The sequence below is a fragment of the Pseudopodoces humilis genome, chromosome 4, assembly GCF_049639895.1.
Source record: "Pseudopodoces humilis isolate 2021_Gansu_Grassland_sample_001 chromosome 4, ASM4963989v1, whole genome shotgun sequence".
NCBI lineage: Eukaryota > Metazoa > Chordata > Aves > Passeriformes > Paridae > Pseudopodoces > Pseudopodoces humilis.
Window position 1 is genome coordinate 3,818,941 of NC_142203.1, and position 5,768 is coordinate 3,824,708.

Consider the following 5,768-nt stretch of genomic DNA (forward strand, 5'->3'; position numbering starts at 1 on the left):
CGCGCGCCCGCCCAGCCGGACCGCGCTCGCGGCCCTCCCGCCCACGTGACCGCGCGCCAGCCAATTGCGACCCGCCTTCTGCCGCGGGCTAAATTCAAAACCCGCCAACGGCCGGCGGGCGCGCCACTAAGGCCACGCCCCCCCAACCGCGCCCACGCCCCGCGCGCGTTCACGCCCCTTATTCCCGCCCCCCGTTCCCGCCCATGGCCCCGGACAAAGGGACCCGGACTCCGCGTCCTCTCCCGCTGCCGCGCCCGGGGGTCCCCGCACGGGCTCCCCGCAGCGCCCCTCGCCTGGCCGGGCGGTCTCGGGGAGATGCACTCCTTTGCGGTGTGCTTATAAATTACAAAACCACGGGATAAATCAGGCGGGGATGATCGAGCCTAAGGTATGCCCGGATACCACCCTGTCAACAAGAGTATGGCACTGAGCGCCGCGTTTAGGCTTTCCTTAAGCGCCTCCGGGGATGGTAACTCCAGTACGTCCCTGAGCAGCCCGTTCTATGAAGAAATTCCTGCTGATGTCCAGCCTAACTCCCACTCCCCCCGGCGCAGCTTCATTTCCTCTTGCCCTTGTCCCTTGGGAGCAGAGCCCGACCCCCCCGGCTGCCCCCTCCTGGCAGGGACTTGTGCAGAGCCACAAGGGCCCCCTGAGCCTCCTTTTCTCCAGGCTGAGCCCCTTTCCCAGCTCCCTCAGCCCCTCCTGGGGCTCCAGCCCCTTCCCAGCTCCGTTCCCTTCTCTGGGCCCGCTGCAGCCCCTCAATTCCCTGTGCTGAGGGGCCCAGAGCTGGACACGGCACTCGAGGTGTGGCCTCAGCAGTGGCAGCACAGGGACGGGCACTGCCCTGCTCCTGCTGCCGCCCCACGGCTGCCACAGCCCAGGGGCCATCGGCCTCTTGGCCACCTGGCCACCCCTGGGCTCGTGTCCAGCTGCAGCTATAAGCCCCTCATAAATAAGGAATTTTGCCAGCATAACAACTGTTGTGATCATTTCCTATCCCGAATTTACTTCTCCCTCATAGGCTGCTCGCTGTGGTTTAAAAACAATGTTGACTCCTGCTGCTGCCTGAGCACCCAGTGTAGGGCTGCTTTGAAAGAATTTGGTAGCCAGGGATCTCCCAGGTGACCAGCGACACCTGCATGAGAGGGCAGAAGGAGCTGTCCAGGGAGGTGCTTGAGGAAAGACTGGAAGTGGCACTCGGTGCCATGGTCTGGGTGGCAAGGTGCTGTTCATCATGGGCTGGACGTGATGACCTCAGAGCTCATTTCCAACCTAACTGATTCCATCATTCTGCGAGTTTGCTCATTTCAGGACTCAGAATGCAATTCCTTAGGTGGAGTCAGCCCAACTTTTGAGTTTGCATTTTCATATTCCTTGGCTGATCTCAGTGTGGCTCCTGAAGTTTTGCTGCCAGTGAGAAGCACTCACTTTCAGGCTGAGCATTAATTCTTCAGGAAAAGCAGGAATCCTTTTGCAAATTTCCACTGCTTTCACCACAAAGGTGACAGCCCTTCAAAGTGAAAAAAGAATATATTCCAGTCACAGGGGTGTATATAACAAAAGTAATTTAGTCACAAACTAGTCATAGTTGGGAGCTCCTGCTTTTCCCACATGATGCCTTGGCTGACACAAATTATCTCTTTCTGGTTTCATTATCTCTTTCTGGCTTTTCCTTCCCTGCCCGTTACTAGAATTTGCTCCTTTTCCACTGGAAAAATAAAAAAGCTGGGTAATAAGAGTGATAGCAGCTGGGAAAAAATTCTACAGCACCTGCTTGAACATAAAATTGTCAGCACAGTAGGATTATAACCTAGGGTAGTTTTACACTGCAACTGGCACTGGTGTGAAAGGATCTGTGTTCACAGGCAGCACAAGAGACAAAGTTTGGGAGGTTTTATTGTTAGACAAACTGAGCCCTCTGTAGGTGTTTAGTGCTGGCTTTGATTCTGTCTGCTTCCAAAATTTAGTTTGGTGCTTGGTTTTAAATCACAGTTTTCATTTCATTACAAAAAAAAGTATCATCCCTTCCCCACCCCCTGATATTTCTCTTGCAGTTGGGCAGCACTTTTCACTCCATTTCACCTCCCAAATCAAAATGATCTATTTAAAATCCAAACTATTTGTAAGGAGGCCTTCCTCTCCCCTTATTAGTCTCAAGATTTAACTTTCTTTTGTTGAAAACACTGCATTTTAGCTTCCCAGTCTACTACATGAGATTAAACTAAGTGGTACTTTTTTAGCAAACAAGGTTAGCTAATACTATAAAAATTAAATGGAAACAAATATTGTAGTAGAGGCAGCTGGCCAGTTTAGTCTGCTTATTGTAACTACACACTGAAAAAAGTAAATGTTGATCTTGCCAATTCTATGCTTATTTTTCAAAAATAGCATTTCAAAAACAGCATTCATTTTCAAAAAAGTGGCATTTCTTATGCACATAAAAATTTTAATAGTTGAATCTATTAATATATCAGTATTTAAAAAATAGAAACTTGTGTTGGTTTCAACAGCAACACTAGCTTCCATAAAGAAATAAGTAATCATTGCTGCTGCCAGATTTCCCTGCCAATTTCTTATATCTGCGATTTCTTTCTGCTGGTTGTGTGGTTGAATTCTTCCTGCTGGATTAGTCTAAAAAAGGAAGTGAGTAAATGATGGGTCTTCAAGTTGTGCCTGGGCGGATGGTAGGCTTATGAAACTGAATATCAACATTGTTCCTCTTTACTCAGGGCAGCTCTGGCTGGATGCAGGGCACATATGGGATGAAGCCTCTGTGTCCAGAAGAGCCTGAGAGTACCACGGTAAAACCCATCAGTGATCAGAGAGTCACAAAGATTGAGAGCCAGGAGTGTTTTCTCTCCCTCAGAAACCCAAAGAAACAAACAAGAAACCAGGAATGTGGTGTTTACCCGTGTGACTCAGCCCTGCCTCTGACACCTCTGAAAAACATCACAAGTACTTTCCACATAGCTTCAAAATGCCACAGCAGGTATAATTTATAAATTTTAATTTACTAATTTTGCAGTCAGCATAAACTGTGTATGTGGGATATGCACACAATTTAACAGACCTGACAGACTACACCTCTTGAACTCACCTCTTCAAAATGTAGAAAGCATTTCAATAACTGAGACATTTTTAAACAAAAGCCTTCCAACGTGCACCATTTAATAGCAAAGGTTTTCTCTGGATGCTGATTTAAGTAAAATTCCAGAATCTGAAAAGTTTTTGGGAAATTTGCACAGATCTTTTAATTTCCAGTAAATGAGTAATTTTTGCTGTTGCCAACTTTGTATTGCTTAGATTTTACATATATATAATAATTTGTATTTATACCATATTTGATTTTAAAGTGAACAAGAATCATAGTGAATACATTCTGCATGTATGTCCATAGTCTGAGGGTTACCTCAGTGATTCAGATACTGTTCTCCTAAAGAAGAACTTAAAGAAATAATTTAAAAATATTATACTTTATATTATCTAACCTGAGTACTTATGAGAAAATACAGTTTGTTTCCACCTGCGGAATGTCTGCTAAAAAAGAGTCTAAAAGAGAATTTGCTTCAGTCTGGGCTTTCAAGAAACCAAGCAAAACAACAAAAAATGAATAGAAATGTTTTTTTTCTGTAACAGCCATGGCAGGAGGAGAGAGCACAGAGGTGTCTGCAGCTGTTTAGAAAGAGAGCAAAATCTGGACACTCCTCACATGAGCAGATGGGGTAATAGTAATACTCCTCCCTGTTTTTTTGGCTTCAATGATGTGAAAATGATAACTGTGACTGCTGCATGGTCCCTGTGCAAATTCTAATTGCTGCTCTGTATAGAAATAACTTAAGTATGACTACACTGCACTTTGTAGGTTCCCTCATGCAGAACTTGAAGCCTTTCCTAAAAAAATACTTTAAAAATATTAATTTAGCACTATTAGCAGGATTCAAACAGAGCTATCAATATTTTTTGAGCTAAATGAGTATATGAAATGAAAATGAGCAAATTACATTACTGCATTTTTATTTTTTTTAACTGCTGTTTCAGGTAGAATGGAAAATCTGTTTTTCATTTCTGCTGAATCTTTCACACTGAAAACTTTATTTGAAAACTATGTTTAGTGTTCTGCAGGACCTCTTTCTCCAGGAGAAGCCAAAACAGGATGAATAAACATGTCTGGGACGTGGACACACAGCATGTGCCTGTGACAGGCTGGAAGATCAAGGCGGGCAGGGGCAGGGGAAGCAGAGCAGGAGTAACAGAAGCAAAGAGAACCACCACGAGAACTGCACTGTGCTGGTCTTCGTCATCTAAAACATTTAAACCACCACTGTCCAGCTTGCCTTGCTGAGGCAGATGCTGAGCCACGCAGTGTTTGAAAGGATAAACACAAGGGGTGGTGTTTGGTTTTGGCTGAGAACAGCCCAGGGAGTTGTCTACCCACACTGCAGAGCTGCCCACAGGGGAAAAGCAGCGATACGGCTGTTTGCTGTGGTTGAAATCACTCCCCGCAGCGATTGCAAAACCACAAAAGAGAGAGAGAGAGAGAGAGAAACTGTGGAAGGTAAAGGAGAAGCAGGAATTCATAATTGCACAGTTCCACATGAAGGTCAGGTTAGGCTTACTTTAAAAAAGACCATGCAAAACTGGTAAAGTTGCATTTCTGCAGAACAGACTACAAACTAGATTGTAAATACAGAATCTCCTGGCTAAAGAACACAGTTGTTAGCACAGATGGTTTATGCTTGTACAGAAGTGCTAGTTTTTGGTAGAAAAGATTTTGCCATGAAGTTAGAGGTATTAACCCTACTAGTACATGAGAGTGCATTGCTGTGGCTGGTCCTGTGACAGGACAATAATTCACATTGTAAGTGCATGGTTAGAGAATACCTCAATTATTGCCATCTTCTGAGACTTTGTAATTAGTTTTATGAAACTGTCAGCTTTGTTTTCAAAGGCTAATCATATGAACTTGTCAGATTAATCACAACTCTTAGTTCACAGGTCCTTGTCCCCTTAGAGGCAGTGGAGAAAAGAAAACCTGTTGTGTGAGTCAGTGCAAAATTAAACATCTTAAAGAAAATTAAACACTCGCCCTAAGTCTATTGTGGCATGTGACAGGTAACAGCAGGCATGGTGAGTTTCCCAGGTTCTCTGAGTTAAAGTGAGTGCTTGTGAAGCTGATGTGCTCCACATCTCTGGACAAGTATAGTACAGAATTTCAGAAAACCAGATTTTAGCAGCCTGCTTGTCTTTCACATATTCTGCTTTCTTGCCAGTCAAAGAGCCTGTCCTCTGTTTTTACAGATATCTGGAGAGTTTGGGGCTCTGGAGGGTTTTAACTTTCAGAGCTGCTCCTCTAAAAAATAGTTTAGTGCTCTTTCTGGAGTGGAAATGTCTCATTTTCACTCACCCACATCTGGAAGATTGTTGTTATCAACTATTAAACAATTATTAAGCACAACTCTTTTTGTTCTGTTTGCACACCCAAGAATAGTAGTAGGGCTGGAAAGCCAACCTTCTCCAGCAGGTCTTGGAGAGGGGATGGCTATGGGGTAGGCCCAAAGGGTTTAGGGGACCCCAAATTTTACACAAACACCTCACCCCTACCCTGCTGGGTAGTGTCCTGCACAGGGCCACTGGACATGGGGGTGGCTTTCTCCCTGTCCTATGTGTCACCTGTGTCACCCCCACAGAGGAACTCTCACCCTCCACAATGTAAAAAGAGCAGGGCTGTCCCTGGAGGAGAGCATTCCTGCTGTCCCCGAGCTCCAGTC

General features: G+C 45.1%; 1 long non-coding RNA gene across 2 annotated transcripts; it reads left to right on the forward strand.

Annotated features, from left to right (window-relative positions):
* Positions 1-229: 229 nt before the first annotated feature.
* LOC148184400 (uncharacterized) lies at positions 230-5,567 on the forward strand. 2 transcript variants are annotated; one of them, XR_015772370.1, is made up of 4 exons: positions 230-388; positions 2,730-2,989; positions 3,637-3,722; positions 4,113-5,567. It is a non-coding gene; the product is annotated as an uncharacterized LOC148184400 (long non-coding RNA). The 2 variants fall into 2 exon arrangements; XR_015772371.1 differs by lacking the exon at positions 3,637-3,722.
* Positions 5,568-5,768: the final 201 nt, after the last annotated feature.